Source organism: Urocitellus parryii, chromosome Y (genome assembly GCF_045843805.1).
Source record: "Urocitellus parryii isolate mUroPar1 chromosome Y, mUroPar1.hap1, whole genome shotgun sequence".
Taxonomy (NCBI): Eukaryota; Metazoa; Chordata; class Mammalia; order Rodentia; family Sciuridae; genus Urocitellus; species Urocitellus parryii.
The window spans coordinates 14,534,400-14,556,100 of record NC_135548.1 but is presented as its reverse complement, the minus strand read 5'-3'; the positions used below and the strand labels follow the sequence as shown (position 1 = coordinate 14,556,100).

The 21,701-nt window shown below is 33.6% G+C and overlaps 1 pseudogene; it reads right to left on the bottom strand.

Annotated features, from left to right (window-relative positions):
- Window positions 1–21,701, bottom strand: part of LOC144250937 (roundabout homolog 1-like) — a 149,742-nt pseudogene that overhangs the window by 104,813 nt on the left and 23,228 nt on the right.

The window sequence follows — 21,701 nt, the reverse complement described above, 5'->3', positions numbered from 1 at the left end:
AGCTAACTGGCAAACTCAAATGCTTTATTCCACCGTCTCATTCCCCAAAGCTTGGTATTTCCTGAATCACTGCTCCTAGCCAATTTAAGTCCTTATCTGACACTAAGAAACTTCGAACTCTTCTACCATTCATTAGTGACACATAGCTGAGGAAAGCAAAGTCTGATTTTAATTGGTTCATAATTCTATCATTATTGCTATATGTTTCTTCCTTTTCCTACCTGGCCATATATAAGAAGTTAGTATTAAATGTGATTTGGCTGAGCAGGAAAGAAACTGTCTATAGAATACCATGTTTTACTAGGGAAAACCAGGGTCACAAAAATATAATCCAACCCCAGAGGAAATCTGGAAACCTCCTGGTTCAAAGTATCTCTAGTATTCTATTCTGGCTCCTGATCAAGGAGTCTACAGATGCTCCTCAACCTTTGACAGGGATGTGTCTTTGTAAACCTATCATAAATTGAAATACCAAGAGTACAAAACTGCATTTTGTTCATCTAGCCCACTGAAGACCCCACATGGCAACACAGTACACTGTAGAGTATTGGTTCTTTCTCCTCCTGGTTACAAAGCCAACTGAAAGCTATGGCTCACCACTGCAGCTAGCATAGAGTATCACACCACATATCACCAGCCTGGGAAAGATCCAGATTTGAAGTATGGTGTCTACAGAGTGAATATAGCTTTCATACTGTCTTAAAGTAGAACATTTTAAATCAAACCTTAGCAGTCAAAGACCATCTATAGAGTTAACCATCTATCGGCACCTAGAGTCTGATGAGAAACAGAAATTCTAAGTCACATCATTAAATTCTGTTCTGTACCTGGATTTGGGCAACTCTCCATCATCTTTCCTCCATCAGACTGTAGGCACAGGGTCTCCTCGGGCCTCAGACTTAAATTCTGCACTGTCATCCACGGTCACTGCCAAGTTACTAGGTCTCTTCACAAAGGATGGTCTCTCTAAAATTAGAAAGAGCCATCTCAAGATAAAACACTTCAGATGTTCAGTGAGAAAAGATTTATAATTCAAAATATTGTTTAGAAAATTACTTCGCATAGTTTCCAACTTGTAGAGACTTCTCCCCATCTTTAATATTTCCTTCTACTTCTTTTTCCACATCTTTGGCTATTTTATATCAGGTCACTTCACTTCTCTTTCTACCCCCAAAACAATGATATAAGAATATTTCTTTCTTATATAAAGATCATTTGTATTTTGATTAAATATTATTTTATTCTCCCTTGTACAAAAATATAATAATGATAAAAATAATGATGATAATAAGAAGAAGGCTGTACAGTAGTAAGAAAATTTGATACAATGGCACTTACCTAAAACAGTGAGCTCTGCTACTTCACTCTCACGTTCCCCGACCATATTGGCCCCAACACAAACATATTTGCCAGCATCACTTTTACGGGTGTAAGTAATCATTAGCTTTCCTCCTCGTATCTTAAAAAAAGAAAAAGTTTGACATATATACCATTAAAAGAATTTTAGCTATGGTTTTGTGGCAGGTCTTCATAAATGAATTCCACTCAAAGCTATATACCAAAGCCTAGTTATATCAAACAGCTGGTGTGTACTGTTTGCTATATTTATAGGTAGTAACTTTAAACAGAGTAAATTCCAAAAATATAATATAAAAGGAAAACATGTTGCATTACCTACATTTCTTGTAAAATTTTTATATTCTAACTATGCTTGTGTTTCAAATCAACCAAGTTCTTTCCTATAAATTAATTAAGTGAAAACCACAAAGACAGTGCTTGAATAACTTGATTAGCAAGTGCAAGAAAGAAAAAGGAGTCTTACTATCATATTATACATGTAATCTGTAAATGTATTTATGTAATAATTGATTTCAGGAAAGAATATTCTAATATTGTTGTATGTGTAAAAAAAAATTCTCTAGTAAGTTTTCCAGAGTTTTCTTAAAGAAATATATCTTATTTTCCAAAATGTAGTAAAATCTGCCATTTTCTAAATATATATGTGTGTGTGTGTGTGTGTGTGTGTGTGTGTGTGTGCACGTGCACGCGCACATATTTATTTTTTTCAAATATATTTATATATATGTAGATGTACATGTAGCTCTCTCCCAAGCAGCTTCTTGGTAACTTTAGAGGCACAGATTGAACAGATCCCAATCAATCACTTGGAAAGTCATGTTCAGGTATAGTCTTGAACATTAATTGAATAATTACAAATATAAATAAATATCCAGTTCAAAAAGTAGACTGAAGTCAAATATGAATTAAGACTGGGATGCAGAAATTGGACTGGATTTACTTAATGTAATTTATTTAATGCAACACACTTTCAATTAGGGAGTTGAGTTCAGTTACCCATGAATATCTATAATGTCCCAAATTTTACAAGGATAACTTCTAAAATGTTTATTCATGAAGGTTTTCATCTCACATTTGCTTATTTATGGTGAGCAGATTAAACAAAGGAAAAAAGAAACAGAGAAACAATGAAGGATGAAAGAAGAGAGGGAGAGAGGGTAGAAGAAAGGAAACATTCAAGCACTTTTTTCATTATGCCTAATAGAGTTTATTAAAATCTCTATAAAAGTTTTACTATTTTGGAATGTCTGAGTTATTTCAATGTAGAAAATCAAACTAAATATTCTGGTTGTATAAGAACAAACCAAATATTAACAGAGAGGTTTTCATTTCTGTTGTTTTAAAATTTAGTATTTTTTCAATAGTTGTATAAACAAATGATGAGATGCTCTAAGGTTCCACTGTAAATATCATCCTTGTATTTTTTTCTTTGCATTGTTCATTCTCTAACTTTCATATCTGAAATAATACCTGCATACAATAATCATGAGATGTGTGTTGACTAGAAACTACTATTATAGGTAAAATCTAGTTATTTATCCAATTTGATATAGTTTATAAAGGTTTATATATGTTAAAATATACCAAAGTTTCCTTATCCATTCATCTACTGAAGGGCATTTAGGTTGGTTCCACAATTTCACTATTGTAAATTGTTCTGCTATAAACATTGATATGGCTATGTCCCTGTAGTATGCTCTTTTTAAGTCCTTTGTGTAAAGACCGATGAGTGGGAAAGCTGGGTGGAATGATGGTTCCATTCCAAGTTTTCCAAGGAATCTCCATACTGCTTTCCAGATTGGCTGCTGCAATTTGCAGTCCCACCAGCAATGTATAAGTGTGCCTTTTCCCCCACATCCTCACCAACACTTATTGTTGTTTGTATTCTTAATAGCTGCCATTCTGACTGGAGTGAGATGAAATCTTAGTTTGATTTGCATTTCTATAATTGCTAGAGATGTTGAATATTTTCTCATACATTTGTTGATTGATTGTATATCCTCTTCTGAGAAGTGTCTGTTCAGTTTCTTGGCCCCTTTATTCATTGGGTTTGATTTTTTGTTGTTAAGGTTTTTGAGTTTTCTTTATATACCCTAGAGACTAGTGCTCTGTCTGATGTGTGGAACATCACTCAGCATTAAAAGAGAATAAAATCATGGCATTTGCAGGTAAATGGACAAAGTTGGAGAATTCCAAGTGAATCAGGCCAATCCTAAAAAACCAAAAGCCAAATGTTTTCTTTGATGTGAGGATGCTTGTTAGAGTCTGTAAACAAGTCAGGATGGCACCTGGCATTTTGCCAGAGGGAGTGTTTGTGAAGTAACGCCATCTAGCCATTAAGTGTGGAGATTCCTTATTGGTTGACTGCTGTATCTAGTTTATGTTAATTAAGATAAGCTGTGTGGAATGTATAAATACCTCTGTTGTCCTACAATAAACGGCTCCCACTCCTGCTGTATCAATGTACACAAGTTGTTCGTCACCCCCCCCCGCCCTGGTTATTTTGCTGCAGCTGGACTGCAGCAGATGCTGATTCATAATGGTGATGGGGTAGGAGGAGCATGGAGGAATGGAAGAACTTTAGATAGGGCAAAGGGGAGGAAGGGGAAAGAAAGCCTTAAAGGGGTAGGAATGATGGTGGAATGAATTAGACATCATTACCTTAAGTACATGTATGAAGACACCAACGGTGTGAAAATACTTTGTGTTCAATCAGTGACTTGAGAAATCGTGCTCTATATGTGCATTATGAAAGGAATTGCATTCTGCCATCATGTATAACAAATTACAATAAACAATTAAAAAATAAATGTTAAAATATACAATTATAATTTCATTGCTTCCATATGTATTTAAATTTTTGAATAAATCAGGGAAGAAAATATATGTCACACTAAAAAGAAAAAAAATCTTCCAGAGCTAATTATTATCCATGTTTTGTGATCTTTCTTTTTAGCTTTCTCTCTGCATGTATGTGTGTGCATGTATGTGTGTGTGTGTGTGTATATATATATATATATATATATATATATATATATATATATACTCATACATATATAAGTATTCACAAATGTAGTATATGCACACAGGCAATAAGATATGCATAAACATATATACATATGAACATATGTACATATTAAAATTCTACTTTACTAAAATAGAATCATGTGGTCTTCTGTGACCTGAATTTTCAATGAAAATGAGGAGACTTTTACATTTTAATTGCTAAAATATAGAACAGTTATTCAGCATTAATTTAAATGGCTACATAGTATTCATTGTATGGTTTTACATATTTTGTCAAATTTTTCCCCTACTGATAGATATTTAAAATGTTCCCATGTTTCCTCTCATAAATAGCACTGAAATCAGCATCAGCATTACATGTCTGTGTGTTTCTTATGCATCTGCAATCATCTCAGAAAATCTTGAAGTAGGATTCTTAAATAAAATGAAAACCCAGCTTGAGACTCTTGGTTCTTGGTGCTACCTATTTTGTTTCAGGAGATGCTTTTGGTGTAAACATATCATTTTAAATATTGGTCTTTAGTGAAATCCCACAGTTAGAATGGCAGCAAATGTGTTATAATACCCTCATTTCTCACTAAAGGGATCAGCAGCTTAGCAAACTGCAACCTTACCTCCCACTCACCTCCACTGTGTTCATCATTACAACATGTTCTAATTGTGCTTTTAAATGTCAGATTTTCCTTCCTGACTGTGAATTACAAGGCAGAGGAGCATATCTAATTCCTCTTCATAGCCTCAGAACCTGTCACCATGCCTAGTAAACAGTCAGAATTTTCTGGGAGGAAAGTGACTTGTCTGATGTCACATAACAAGTTGGAACAGGGCTAAGATTCTAGGCAAGATATGGGTCTCTGGTTATGTGAGTTGGACAGATGAAAATACATGCACAGCCCACAATCCTGTTATCATCATACTCTTTAATAAATTTGAGTTTAATAAACTTGAATGCTTGAGAGTCAGAACAATTTGAGTATCATAAAATCAAGACCTTCCAACGAAGACCCACTATCACCTTTCATCATATACTTACTTTGTAACACATGAACATTTCTAAATATTCTGAAGAAACAAACTTATTATAGCTAAAAGAAGAGTGAAAAACCCCAGTACTGAAAGAGAACATAATTGATCTGAGATGTGGTCCTAGATGTACTTTTTTAAATATTTTTTTTAGTTATACTTGGACACAATACTTTTATTTTATTTATTTATATTTATGTGGTGCTGAGAATCAATCCAGCACCTCTCATGTTCTAGGCAAGCACTCCCCTGCTGAGCTACAACCCCAGCCCCTAGATGTACTTTTTTGGTTCTGTATTTTAGACAACACATTCAGCTTCCTTCTCAGCCTCAGAATCTAACCTTGAATGTCCTGGTATGTTTATTTAGGAAACTGATTAATTTAAGAAGGAATTACACAATAATAGATAAAAGAGATAGGAAAAACAGAGGAAACAAATGGTTTAAACATTATTTTTGTTCTTAAAATCAATAAGTCAAGGTATTTTATCTAAAATCAAATGCAAGGCTTTGGGAATAATTTTAAAACATATTTAAGTGTATGTTTTAAACATATGTAGAAAATGAGAGCCAAAACATAATAACATATAAATAATTTTCAACAGTAGAGATTTATTTCTAAGCTTTTGTATAATATAGTACTAATTTACTTTTATAATTTTTAAATACTTGGCAATGTCTAGTCTTGCTTATGCACACATGTGAATAACATTATTATTATAATACAGCCCAATGCTATTATATTTTAAAGGAATTCTTATAAATGGAGGAGGAGAATTTTGTTAGTAGGAGTTAAGAGAGGATTGCCTGGAGATTCTCAAGACATGGAACAATTCCAATTGTGAGATGAATGGTAGGAAACAATAATGAGATGAACCAAAACTCAAAGAGAGCTAAGAAATCCAAAAGACTTTGTAGTACACACCCTGTTATTACAGTCCTGACTGTAATAACTCAGCTCAATTATGGAAAAACTTGATAATTCATTTGACAAGGAGGCATGCTTTGGGAACACATATTGGTGTTTTCAGTATTTAATATAAATAGAAAAAACTGTTTCTATTTTTTTATATAAATTTACTTTACAGTTATCATTTACAATTGAATTGTATCTAGTATATAAATTAAAAGTAACCCACTAGAGCCAGGTGTTTTGGTGTACGCCTGTAATCCCAGCAGGTAAGGAGGCTGAGGCAGGAGAATCTGGAGTTCAAAGCCAGCCTCAGCAAAAGTGAGGTGCTAAACAACTCCGTGAGACCCTGTCTCTAAATAAAATACAAAATAGGACTGAGGATGTGGCTCGATGATCAAGTGCCCCTGAGTTCAACCCTCAGTAACCCCCCCAAAAAAAAAAACTAATCCACTAGGCTTTCTACAAATATTTTCTCTATCTTTTGTAAGTATACAAATACTAATAATATGTACCATTTGAACAATTTTTTTAAGAAATGTTCTTTGATGAGTCAAGTATCTTGAGAAGTTTTTTTATTCTTAGTAGCATAGAACTAAATGGATAAACATCATGACTGCAATGCATATATAATTTACATACTGATGCAAAAAATCTTCCAAACTTATAAAAGCTTTAAAAATTAAATTTATAAAACATTTTAAATTTAAAAAATGTATTTTCTTACATCAATAACAACGATTTTAGCTGTCAATGACTGAAAAACATCAACCAAATTGCACCTTTGATTTTCCACTTACGGTATTCTTCATTAATATTTTCTAAGATAGTACTATATATACAAAAATTATATAAGATATTTAAAACATTTTTTAAATCCCAGACAATCTTTCAATACACACAGAGATACGTACATATAGACAAAACAAAAAATATCTACCAGTTATAATAATTGTATATTATACTATGCACTTGATTGATTCAAGAGATTAGTGCTCTATCTGATATGTGAAGGATAAAAATTGCTCCTAGGATTTGGGCTCTCTGTTCACCTCACAGATTGTTTCTTTTGCTGAGAAGAAACTTTTTAGTTTGATTCCATCCCATTTATTGATTTTTGGTTTTAAGTCTTGCGCTATAGGAGTTTTATTAAGGAAGTTGGGTCCTAATCCCCCATGATGAAGATTAGGGCCTACTTTTTCTTCTATTAGATGCAGAGTCTCTCTGGTCTAATTCCTAGATCCTTGATCCATTTTGAGTTGAGTTTTGTGCATGGTGAGAGATAGGGGTTTAATTTCATTTTGTTGCATATGGATTTCCAGTTTACCCAGCACCATTTGTTGAGGATGCTATCTTTTCTTCAGTGCATGTCTTTGGCACCTTTGTCTAATATAAGATAATTGTAATTTTGTGGGTTAGTCTCTGTGTCCTCTATTCTGTACCACTGGTCTACCAGTCTGTTTTGGTGCCAATACCATGCTGTTTTTGTTACTACTGCTCTGTAATATAGTTTAAGGTCTGGTATAGCCACCTGCTTCACTCTTCCAGTTAAGGATTGCTTTAGCTATTCTGGATATCTTATTTTTCCAGATGAATTTCATGATTGCTTTTTCTATTTCTATGAGGAATGACACTGGGATTTTGATCAAAATCTCATTAAATCTCTATAGTGCTTTTGGTAGTATGGTCATTTTGATAATATTAATTTTGCCTATCCAAGAGCATTTCCATTTTCTAAGGTCTTCTCTGATTTCTCTCTTCAGGGTTCTGTAGTTTTCATTGTATAGATCTTTCACCTCCCTCACACATTAGATAGAGCACTAATCTCTAAGATGTATAAAGAACTAAAAAAGCTAAGCATGAAAAAAAACCCGAATAACCCAATCAACAAATGGGCCAAGGACCTGAACAGACACATCTCAGAAGAGGACATACAATCAATCAACAAATATATGAAAAAATGCTCATCATCTCTAGCAATCAGAGAAATGCAAATCAAAATTACTCTAAGATATCATCTCACTCCAGTCAGAATGGCAGCTACTATGAAGACAAACAACAATAAGTGTTGGAGAGGATGTGGGGAAAAAGGCACACTCATTCATTGCTGGTGGGACTGCAAATTGGTGCAGCCAATATGGAAAGCAATATGGAGTTTTCTTGGAAATCTGGGAATGGAACCACCATTTGACCCAGCTATCCCTCTCCTCGGACTATACCTAAAGGACTTAAAAACAGCGTACTACGGGGATACAGCTACATCAATTTTTATAGCAGCACAATTCACAATAGGTAAACTTGGAGTTAACCTAGATGCCCTTCAGTGGATGAACAGATAAAAAAAATGTTGCATATATACACATGAAATTTTACTCAGTGCTAAAAGAGAATAAAATCATGGCATTTGCAGGTAAATGGATGGCATTTGAGAAGATAATGCTAAGTGAAGTTAGCCAATCCCCAAAAACCAAATGCTAAATGTTTTCTCTGATATAAGGAGGCTGACTCATAGTAGGGTAGGGAGGGGCAGCATTGGAGGATTAGATGAATTCTAGATAGGGAAGAGGGGTGGGAAGGATAGGGAGGGGCAGGGGATTAGCAAGGGCAGTGGAATGTGATAGACATCATTATCCAAAGTATATGTATGAAGATTCTTATTGGGTGTAAACATACTTTATGTATAAACAGATATGAAAATATTGTGGTATATATGTGTAATAAGAATTGTAATGCAAAAAAAAGTACATGTATAAAGGCATGAATTGTCCTAAACATACTCTATATACAAAGATATGAAAAATTGTACTCTATATGTATAATAAGAACTATAATGCATTCCGCTATCGTGTATTTAAAAAACAATAAAATCAATAAAACTAAAAAAAAACCTAAAAATTGATTCAAGAGATTCCTGTCTAATCAAAAGTAATCTCCTTTGTTAGGCCAAATCTAGCATTATTCTATTAAAATTAATAACTAACATATCTTTCATTTGTTTTATCTGGAAAAATATGCATGTGTATTAACACTGTAAAGCCTGACAAATAAGTTATACTTAGGCTTTGTATGTTATAAATGTTTCCTCCAAAACAATGATTCTCAGTGAGGGCAATCACACTAATCTTTCCTCATGAATATTTGGCAATATCTGGATATATATGTACATATTTGATTGTCAGAAGTAGGAGAAAGGGGGACTAAGGATGTATCTCAGTGTAGGACACTTGTATAGCATGTTCAAGGGCCTGGGCTCAAGTCCCACCATCAAAAAAATGAAAACAAAAAAGAAAGAAAGCAACTGGAGGGCTGGGGCTGTAGCTCAGTGGCAGAGCACTTGCCTAGCATGCATGAGGCACTGGGTTCGATCCTCAGCACCACATAAAAATAAAAATAAATAAAATAAAGGCATTCTGTCTGCAACTACAAAAAAGATTAAAAAGAAAAAAATCAGCTGGAGTCATAGTTGTAGATTAGTTGCCTAGCATGTGTGAGGCACTGGGTTTGATTCTCAGCACTGCATATCAATAAAATAAAATAAAGGTTCATTGAATATATATATATATATATATATATATATATATATATATATATATATATATATATATATATATATAAAGACCCAGTTTGTATAAAAAAGAAAAAGAAAGAAAGAATGAATGACTTAGGAGCAGAGACAGTGTTACTGGTATCTAGTGGGTACCTGGCAGAGATGCTATTAAACATCCTACAAAGTACAGGGTAATCCTTCACATTAAAGAACTATCTGACTCAAAACATCAATAGTGCTTATTCTGAGACACTTTGTTCTAAAGGTCGAGCTCTGGACTACGGAGAAAGGCTGAATTAAAATGATAAATGGAAGGAGAAGATAAAATTAGATGATATAAGACACATTTATTCTATTTGGAAAAAAATTGATTGGACTTCCCCAATTGGTATAAACACTTCTCAAGCCCACAACCCCTGCCCACTCCATCAATAAGACAATTTCACTATAAAATACAACATCCCATTTAGTATCCTGGCAATAACATTTAAGAATCCCAAAGATGTTACAACTCCAATGGAATTTTAAACAAGCTTCATTAAGCCTGAGAGAAACTGATTTCCTCAAAGATTATAAACACAGAAATTCATAAAAGTATAAGGAACAAGCAACACAGTTGGACAAAAGGAGAAAAAATATATAATAATAGTCTATCATTTCTATAAAATCAAATTGATTTAGGAATTATGGCAATGCCATTTGGCAATGGCTGAACTGAAGCCTTAGTTCTCTTTGCCACAACAACCAATATGGAATACAAAGTGTCCTATTCTTTTCAAAACACAGAACAGAAACAGCACATAGTATGGTGCCCTCCATCAAATTAGCATACCAGCTTTCAGTTGGTACATAATGTACTATTAACCATCACCAATTTATGTTGAGTCATATGTAAAACCTATTGTAAATTTAGGATGCCCCTTTTTAAAGAAAATTTGACATTTCCTCTCTCTGTGAAAGGAGGAAAAATATGTCTAACACACACAAAATACTAGAAATGTGAAAACGGCACTATTTGAAACAATCTAAGAAATGTTTCTTGGCAGGTTTCTTCCTACAGCTGGATTTGACAGCCAAATTGTAAACCTATCAAAAACTAGTTTGTATAATGAACAGACACAATGTTAAACACTGAGCTGCTGCAGCACTACTTCAATTAACATAATCCTGGGGGTGCAGAAGCAGAACCTGTTCAGCTTGCAGACAATATGCTGGCATCTAGCCTATGTCAAAAATCCAAGGCAGAGGTCTTGCTTCCTCATTACCATCCACCTTACCAGCCCCAGTGGTAACCACATTAGAAGCCCACATTTCCATAAGCTCTAGACAGTGCTTAAAGGGGGGCCTCAGCCATATACATACTTGATGAAAGCAAAACAAAAAGAAGGTCCCAGTAGTCTTGCTCCTTGTGGGGAAGGAGACAGGAAGGAAGAGAAGAAGGGTGGTAAAATTTTTTTTCAAAGTCTCAAATATCTTTAAACTTTATATTCTTCATTGGAAGAGTCAGAATTTTTTTAAAAAGAAAATGTTTTGAAGACGCTGAGGTATAAAAGTCTTCAGTGTAGTCAATCCATTTGATTTTATACAGCAGAAATAGTCCCTATGAGTAAGTAGACTTGATTATCTTCCTGAGAAGTGAAAGTCCTCTAGAAACACTTAAAGACTGCTCTGGAGCAAGAGGAAATCCCTTTGTCTAAGGCTTTATCTCCTTTTCTGACCTGTTTACTGAATAACAATAATGAAAACTCAGGTATAAAGTACATTTTTTCTGCCCAAAGTGAAGAAAATCATTTATATCTCCTGATTCGCATGAAAAAAAAAATCTACCATCATTATTTTTATTTTCGGAATACAGGAGAAAATTCGTATTATCTTTGCAAACATAAAAGCATGCTTCTTTATAAAAAAGTAAATTAAGTAAGCTTTTTGGTTTAGTTATTCTATGGAGTACACAGCTTACCCTGCAATCAGAGCTCACAATCAGAAATAAAGATGAACTTAGAATGAACTCCTTGGTACATCTTCATTTTCTACCCTAGAGCAAGTCAGATGATTTGCAGGATCTGTTACACAGGAATTTTTTTTTTTTCAGGCATCAACCCCACAATGTTATCCATACACCTCTGGGTTAACACACTAAACCGACTGGGCCTAATTAACTAGTTTGGCTACACAAAATCTTTTCTGCTTTTAATTACATTAACCTAATGTGACTTGAATTCAACAGACCAAAAACGAAACCGCTAATTATATTAAGGGCTTCAAAGATGATTTCAAATTGCTAACCACCAAACTGTCATATAATTTATCTCATTTCCTTTTATAGACTTTGCATTCAAAAATCTGTGCTTTTTACTAGAAATACTAAGACATTTAAGAAATACCATCCAAATAATGGATTAATAGAATACTGATTTAGAATGCTAAAAGAGAAACAGTTCAGGTAATACATACAAGACACACATAGGCATTATCTTACTAATGAAAAATATGTGTGATACTTAATTTTTATAATTTTCTAAAAGATTGGAAATATTCACTTATAGTAGTAACAGTTTGATTAGCAGGATTAATATGAAATGTAAATTTTTCTAAAGCACCTAGGATTAGAAGTGATTTTTTTCTGAAAAATCTCAGTTCTTTACCATGGAATCATTTTCATGCTATTTTCCAAAGAAACTGAGATGAGACTTTAGAATTGTAGTTTAGTCTATTGTTCTTAAACAATTTTCCACTGATTCTGCATGGGCAGGATATCTCTTCATAGCAATGTTGTCAGTTCTGCCTGGATCCTTGACCTACAGACTGGACAACAAGCTGTTGTGAACTACAGAAATGCCTTGTATGGCTCCTTAGTGACAATGAGATGCAGGTATCCCAGATGGCCAGCCATAACCCCTAGACATTCTCCTTGGTGAAGTAAGCTGCAGGACAGATTTGGATGGTCTCCAAGGACTTCTTTCAACAGAAACACATGAAGAAGAGTCACAGCAATAACAGCTCTTCTTTCTTAAAATGTGGCATTAATTCAACAATTTTAACAACAATAACCAAAAAAAAAAAAAATGTAACCTTGTGTGAGCTTGGAACATAGAGAAGGAAAAAGCAAAATAACTCCCATTACTTTTTATTGGGTGATAAGGCTGGTGTCAACCTCTAGTGTTAGGCAGTGCAGAATAAAGCATCCGAATCTTTAACACATATCACCTTTATTTCAAAAATAATCATCTTTTGCTGCACTCTAAATCAAGCAAAAACACTGGTAGCATAATTACATTGTATAAATAATAGACAAAGGATTGGATAAACAATCCATAAAGACTCGTTAGCAATCTAAAACAATATAATTAAGTAAAAAATACTTCAGATAATTCTGATCTTATATAATATCAGAGAAAATACAGTATTTCTCATTTGGCCACATTTCTTACGCATATCCCCAGGTAAGTAGTACAATAAAAACAGCTTTAAAGAAGACATAGTATTAAATGATATCATGTTTTTATTAATTATTGCTTAATATTATATGTATGTACTTTATATTTCTGAATACACACATTAATAATTTTGCTTTTCTCCTTGAGATCTGACTTTTATTGTATTTATGACATAAAAATTAAAATTTTTGATAAATTTCCACCATCAAAAATCATTGACATAAGGTTTATATCTTTTATTCTGGTCACTTCTCTTAAGTATTTGTATTTCAGGCTGGGTTTTAGCTCAGTGGTAGATTGATTGCCTAGCATGTGTGAGGCCCTGGGTTCAATTCTCAGCATGGCATATAAATAAAATAAAGGTCCATTAACAACTAAAAATGTGTTTAAAAATATATGTATCTCAAGAAATTAATTTTAACATTCTCTGCTTATATTAAGTTAGCACAAAAAATAACACTTTTAAATGATATCGTATATCCACTGCAAAATAAATTCATATTTAAGTCTCCAAGCACAAGTTTTATTTTGTATAAATATAAAAAATAAACAAAGGGAACTGAAATCAGTTATTCCTCAAGGCAAGCAAAGTTTATTAAAGTTTATTTACTCTTTCTAGTTTTCATGAAAGCTACTGACTCTCATTTCATTTTCCAAAAAATTTTCATATCTCCCTATTCCTATTTCATTCTGCTTCATAGGCCTATTGGAGAGATCAGTGGGGTGGGGGAGGAGAAGAGGGAGGAGGATTAGGAGGAATAAAAACACACACATGGTTTTAAGTATGTCTTGATTGGAACATATCTGGTTTCATGTTGCTTGTCCAGAGGCCAGGAGATGAAGCTACATGTTCTCGTGACCATTATATAAACTGAGAGTACCCTGAGATAGGTCAAATTAAGAAAAACAGAGGAATGCTAATATTGACCAGATTGATTTTGTTGTTGTTGTTGTTATTTGTTTGTTTACCAGTGAGGTTTCAATCATATTGTAAAGAATATTCAATTTGATTTTTAAAGATTCATGTTGATTTCACTAATCCATTTACCAGTCAATTTTAAAGCAAAATGTATTTCATCTTTCACAGTCTATTTAAAATATATATAACACCTCTGGGATTTGCAAATACACACACACACACACACACATCTTGTCTAACAAAAGGATGCTGGGTGAGTATATAGGTCTTGTAAAGAAAACTGAAAGCAGCCTACTGAAAGCAGTTGAAGGGCCATTCTAAATTTTACCAGGTGACATAAAGTGGACAGCGTTACAAGGAGAAAAAAAAATGTACTTATAAGTGTTTCGATTATTCTCTTAGGAATGGAATTGAGAGAAAAGTAGGCAATTAGGAGCTCTCCATTGGTGTCCCATGTTTGCCTGGACTACACAGATACAAGAGAACATGATCCAATTTCATTTGCTTGCTGGTACACTTTACAATACCATTTGAAAACCAACATGAATTCAGCCAGGAGTTTAAACACACTTGATCATCAGAGAGAAACAGCAAGAGGCTCATGCAGAAACAGCAATTATCCCAGTGGGAACAAGTGGCTCTCCACACAGCTTGGTGAGCTGCCAGCTGAGCACACAGGCCAGGGAGAGTTGCTGCCTAGGACTATGGCAGCTGCATTTCTCTGTTATTTCCATTTTTCCTTTTAAACTTTTCATTTCTTCCTCTTAGCGATTTATAAATTGGTAGTTGGCTGTTTGCTGCTGCAGAAGCACACCTATGATAATTTGATTATAGTCTACACCAGAAAGAGCTGTATTGTTAATTGCAGGAAAGTGAGAGCCACCCTGCAGAGAGACATATTTAACTTAAAGGGAAAAGATTATTTTCTTTGTGAAGGTATAAATTAGTACCTTTCTATCTATCTACTATATCACCAGAGTACCTTTTTAATGAATCCTAATCTTAACAAAGAATAAAAGAAAGAAGAAACACAGGCTTCTTTAAATATACTTATTTTGACTGCTTAAGTGTGTCTCAAAGCCAGAACAAAGACTTGAGTTTGGCATTTTCTCTTGCAAACCCATTTTCTTGGGGCACTCAGAGGTATGTAGTCTAAAGCAATCAACCGAGAAATCACCCCCTAATTTATAGTATTATAAACTAGGGACAGACAAGTGGAATGAGTGCTGACGAAATGCAAAGCAGATGACTCACTGAAGCCTTTTAGCAGATTCCCCAGGTGTCTGGTTCCCAAGTCATTAATACTGGAACCTAAAAGTGAATCCTATAAAAAGCATGCAATATAAAGAGTGGTTTTCTAATAAAATAGCCTTTGCTAGCTATCTCCTAAAAGCGAAAAAAAAAGCTGATTTGTTTTTACCTCTATGAAAATTCTGGACAGATTACATGGCAGTATTCAGCATGGATATGAAAAATTAATTTAGCTTATAGCTATTAAAGTTAATGTATTATTTCCTTCACAGGTCTCATGAAACAATGTCCCGCTGTTTTAAAGGTAAAAACAAAGTCTTATGGGCAATTTTCACTTTCCCACAAAACCAGGTTTGCTTTTTATCACCTCATCCAACCATCTGGCTATAATTCTGAATTTACATACAGTCACTGCTAAAACAGACTGAACCTAAAATCTATGGAGGAATTATGACTATGCTCTAGAAATAAAGATGACAAATGTTCATAGTAGTTGAGGGGAGAAAAGCTCATTTTTAAACTCTTGTCTCTTTGGAGTTATAAGTTCACCAGCTGAAAATACTTTTCCAACAGTAAATCCCTATTTTTCCTCTATGGGTTCTTAAGCTTGGTTGTTCTCTATAGTTTTGTTCCAGTGTGAGAATTTCCCTCACTACCAAATACCTTTCTAAGGTAATGCCTTTTCCAGAGACCTGTGTAATTTTCTCCTCTGGAAATTTAAATCCACTTATATTCTGAAGAAGACACAAAGCCATGGCAGACAAAGTCAATCTGGCTGTGTATGCCAGGAATTCTTGGATTCAGAAATTGAGAATGACAAAATTTACAAAACCATATTTTTAATTGTAAATACAAAAGAGCAATAAAGTAGTTCAACATCATTAGCTAACACTCTGTAGAAGTATGAACATGTCTAAAATAGTTGCAAACTGAAATAAACTCTCATTTCTGTTCTGTGGTATTTTAATCCCAAAGCATCAAAGGGGAGCAAGAAGAGCTTGTGACAAGCTTAATTGATTAATCAGAAGTCAGGGCTCATCAGGCCAGAGTCAGAGATTCAATATCCATATGGCCAGTCGCTTTACTCTCTTTTATTGATCACAAGACTATGCTAGAATCTAGCTCAGTTATTTGGCAAATTTGTGGCTCATTTTATAAAAGGTACATGATAAGAAGATAAATAACTCCCATGTGCCCCTACGCTACATGGTAATATAAATGAAAATGTATCTGTGTGCTTCCAAAGAGGAAGAAGGTAGACAAATTCACCTATATAAGGAAGAAAATATAATCTTTGGAAGAAAAGTTTGAAATGGAACTTACAGGAACTTTTCTATAGGTTAAATAAAGCTACAGTGTTATCTACAGATACTTCTCACCATGGCCTGAGAAATAATGATTAACTTGTGGGCAAATAAAAGGTTAAAATAAATGCATCCTGCCCACCTCTGACTCCATAGTTATCTCTGAAAACAAAATTAATGGGAAAATTAAATCTACCTAAAAAGTAGTTCAAAAGTTGTTTGGATTAGTATTTGAGATATCCTTTCTCACTCAATAAATGGTCCAGTTCCATGACAGGGACAAAATGCATACTGAATAGAAAATGTGGGGTAAATAATATTAAGGGATATTGGTATTTTGAATTGTTTCTGATCCAAGTCTAGGTTGCATTGTTGCAGTTTTGAATTGAAAAAAAAAATCAAGATTTCCTGAATCCTCAGTTGCTTTCATAAAAACACCTAATTAGGAATTCCCATGTTAAGGGGTGGGAAAGTTTCTGGAAGAAGGGATATCAGCCATAGGAAAGATTAATGGTCAAAGTAAAACCACTGGAAAAGTTTCTTACCTCTTTTTTTTTAAACATAGAATATGTATTCCATGATGACAAGTACTTTACCTAAACTTTGGCATTTAAAATGCAAACCTTCTATGTAGAAATAAAATTATCTGTATTTTTCACAGAGATTGGCTATGTAGAATTGTTTACACTTTCAGTCGTCATCTCTTCAGAAAAAGAATTAATAGTTTAGAATTTATATTTAAGACACACTATTTTATATTACATTACAGAAAACAAATTGAAATTCTATACACCAAAATAACAAAATTTAAATTTCTGTCATTTCTACAGAAATTTTAAAGAACAAATTGCATAACTTGTTAAAACATAACATCTGAAAAAAATGTAATTGATGGTTATTTCTGCAAACCCATGAACAATGCATCAGTAAATCTGTGGTAAATTTAATAAATGCACTAATGAATTTATTAAAAATATATATTATTGCTGTAATAAGAACTGTGATGTACTAATGTCCTAACATCTGCCATCCACAAGGTACTGTTATGTGCATATTCTTTAGTTTTACAATATTCTTGCAGGGAAAAGTATAGTTTCCTATTTTTGAATGAGAAAACTGAGGTTCAGAGAATATCGAAATTTGCTCCAGATCATTTAGTAAGTGTATCGGAGCCCATTCTGGATAAGTCCAAAGAAAAGTTTCTGTAGATGACTTTCTTTTAGGTAGAAAACAAATGCTTCCCATGCCAATTCCACAAACTAGCTATATCTTGCACATATGTAGATACCAACACCGAACGACTGGAGGAAAAAACAGGTGTGATCCGTTGACTCCCTGAGTATGTCAGATTGAGAGTCCACTTTCCATCATATTCACCCAGCAGTTAAGCCTGCTTGATGCGAACAGCCAACCTAATTGCCCTTAATCCATCTAGTTGTCATCAGAAAATAAAATGTGCATATTTACATTTCACACATGCACATTTCATTTGCAGGAGCAAATATAGTTAAATACCCACATTAGTTTTTATTCAGAGGAATTGCTCTCCTATTCCCATATAATCCTGAGATTATGAGTGTAGCATGTTTAAAGTGTGAACAGAATATTTACAAGTTTCCCTAATAAAGATGAGAAAATTTGACATGATCTTCTATAAGCATACTGTCTGGTACAATATGGTGATGTGATATATCCAAGTGAGAGAAGAGTGACACCATGTATGTTAAAAGCAAAGACATAAGAAATAATGGATTCCTTACTAAATTACACTTTATCCACTCAAAGAGACAAATTTCCATTTTTCAGCCAGTATTATATAGATTGAGCTCAACTACTCTTGAAATTTTCCCATACAAGACAATGCTCTTAAACATAAGCCTGTTTCTAATGTGATGGGCCTTTAAAGCTTTGTGATCACCTAGATTTGTAAGATTTGAGAAAACCTGCACCATCTGGTAGCAATTTTGTTAATGCACACCACATTATTTTACAAGTGTACGATTTATCATATTATCAAATTCTTTAGTTTCAAGGAGATAAAAACTGAAATGGTCAGATGTTCCTGGTAACTATTTGGTTAAAGCAACTAGCCTTTAAACAAAGAAAATGCACAATCAGCACTAGATTAGAGGAGACCTCAGCCTCAGCATAAAATTTAGGATTATCCTTTAATAGAGAATCTTTAAATAAAAGTGATGATGTGGCCAAGATGAAGAAACAGATAAAGTTAACCTTGGCCAATTATAAATAAAAATTCCAGCTCCCTTTAAAAGGCTCAGATTTAAAATTGTTTAAAACTTAAGCCTTAAAAGTATATTCAATTTCTGCACTTTGGACTCTGCTTTAAGGATAGAATTCCTTGTACAATAAGTGCATTTTTTAAATGTAGTTCTTGGAAAAAAAAAAAAGATTGCCATTCATTTGGTTTTATATAAACAGAAAGAAACACATGCTGTTTGGGTCCTCATGAACAATCACAAAGACTAAAAGCAATTGGAAAAGTCAATTTTTTAAAAAAGAGAAATTTACCAAAAAATATTCTGATTTCATTTAAATTTTTCCCAATTTTAAACATAATATTTTTAAGCACTGCTTTAAAATAAACTTTAAACTATACGTTTAGGGAAGCAGCTCATCTTTAAACTATACATTTAGGGAACACTGAAAATAAACTAAACTGGTTAGAACACCATCATTGAACCCACAAAAGAGTGTGCCTTTAATTTGGCAAACTACTAACCTATAATTAAACAAAGTGCTCCCAGGCAGTAGTAAAATTCCACTAGTCTTTGGCCATTTGGAGAAATGTAATGGCCTGATCAGATATATCAAAGTGCTTAGAAACTGAAGAAACTCAGCTGCTTGAGTAAGCATATATTGTAAGGAAAAAAATAAAAGAGGAAACTGCATTTGAAAGTCTGCTGTCTCTGGTGGAATAGTAAAGCTAATCTCAAATTTCTGTTACAGGCATTGTCATTTGGCCATGTGTGTTGAGTCTGTAGAGTTATAATATTTCTGCTTAGTGTACTTTATTGATAATTACTTTGAATGATGAGCACCAACTTTTTTTGGCTGATTACTCGAATTTCTGAGACATTTTTTTTGCTTTCTAGAAGAGCTACTCTGATTGAAGAATCGTAGATGCTGACCAGCAGCACACTTCCACACCAAGCTTTCGCCCAGTCATTTCAAAAGAGTTGGCCAGATTCCATATGGAAGGCAGTGTAGGCAGACCTGTCAGGCAGTCCTCTATGTTGCCTAATGGGACTCTGACTGAACACAACTTGGGTGGGACTAGGCTTTGGGAAAACATTCAAAACTGGTTTTGAGGATAACTATTTGAGAAAAAAAATGAGGAAAATAATCTCAAGAGATTTATCAGAATACTGACAGCAGGCAACAATCAAAACAGCATAAAACACCAATATTGAACAATTCCCAAGCTGTATTGAGATTATTCAGATTTTTCACATACGTGAAGACATTTACTCAGATGGAGGTCCATTTTAACTACTTAAAAGAAACTTAAAATATACATATCACTTCCCAAAGTGACCAAAACACGCTATAAAACACACTATCTGGCAATCTTTGGCTTGTACTACTTTCTGCATATAAGCACTGAAACCCTTTCTATGGTTCTTGAATCAGTTTAATTGGACCTGTCAGGGCTCTGTAAGGAATTATAACTGGGTATCCTGAAGCACCTGGAGTGGGGTGGGGGAATGGCATGCAGACCCTAAACTGGACTCTACTAAATGCATATGTCATACAAAGAAGATATAAAATTGATAGATACTTGTAAATTGGTTAAAACAGGATGTACCACAGTGTTACAGGTATGGGGTAGTTCTTTTTAGTATATATTCAATTTAAATTTTAATCACTGACATTAAATATTTTTGATTTCTGGATTCTCTCTATCATTAATATTGTACAGAAAGAACATTAGTTAAAGATAAGGAGTACTAAAAATAAGCTTACAATGAGGCTGTTATTCCTCAAAATACTTTCAACTACTATGACTTGATTCTCATAAGAATCCTGAAAATTATTATGCAGAGAAGATACTATAACCTTAATATTTTAACAATTAAAGGATTTGATCAAGGTTTGATTATTAGTGGGGCTCAAAAAAAGAACGTCAGACATAAGAGATTTTTTTTTTTTTACCAACATGGCCATAAATTAAATTACTATATAAATTGCTGTAATTGTGTCAATGAGATTGTGAGGTGAACACAGACATTCAATTAAGATGAATTGGACCTTTTTCTAATAACAAACAGAATATATAGAATAATAATAAAAAACCCCATAGCTATTTTTATTGTAAGCCAACCAATAAAGAAATAAATAATGTTGTTAAACCCTATGTATTTCATGTATCATTTTAGTACCAGTGACAAAATAGGAAATACTGAATTTAGGGTACAAAGCAAGTCAAAAATTGTCTGAAATAAATCCAGTAAAGCACTGTATTTGTGGCTTTTTTGTTAATCTATATCATAATCAAAGTTAAGTCTTGTTTTAAATGGGTTGACCTAATTTGTCATGAGAAAGGTATAAACAGAAAGAAATCTATATGGAGAGGTTTGCCACTTATTCCAGATTTAAGACTAATCCATTATGTGACTCAGGATAAATCAACTTCCCTGGCTTCCCTTTCATTCCCCAAAAATGAAAGAGATTGCCTATTCACAATCTCTCAAATCAGCACCATCTATAAGGTTCTGTGAATAGCCATAAGCCACACTTAAGATAATATATGTGTTCAAATAATCTGTGTAATATTTCCTATTGTTAAACCAATGGAAACCAGTAACTGGGGCAAGGATATTCTTGTTCTATATTATGCGAATTGAGGAAAACAAATACATAATTGTGCATGATAATAAAATTAAGAAAATCAAATATGTTCAAA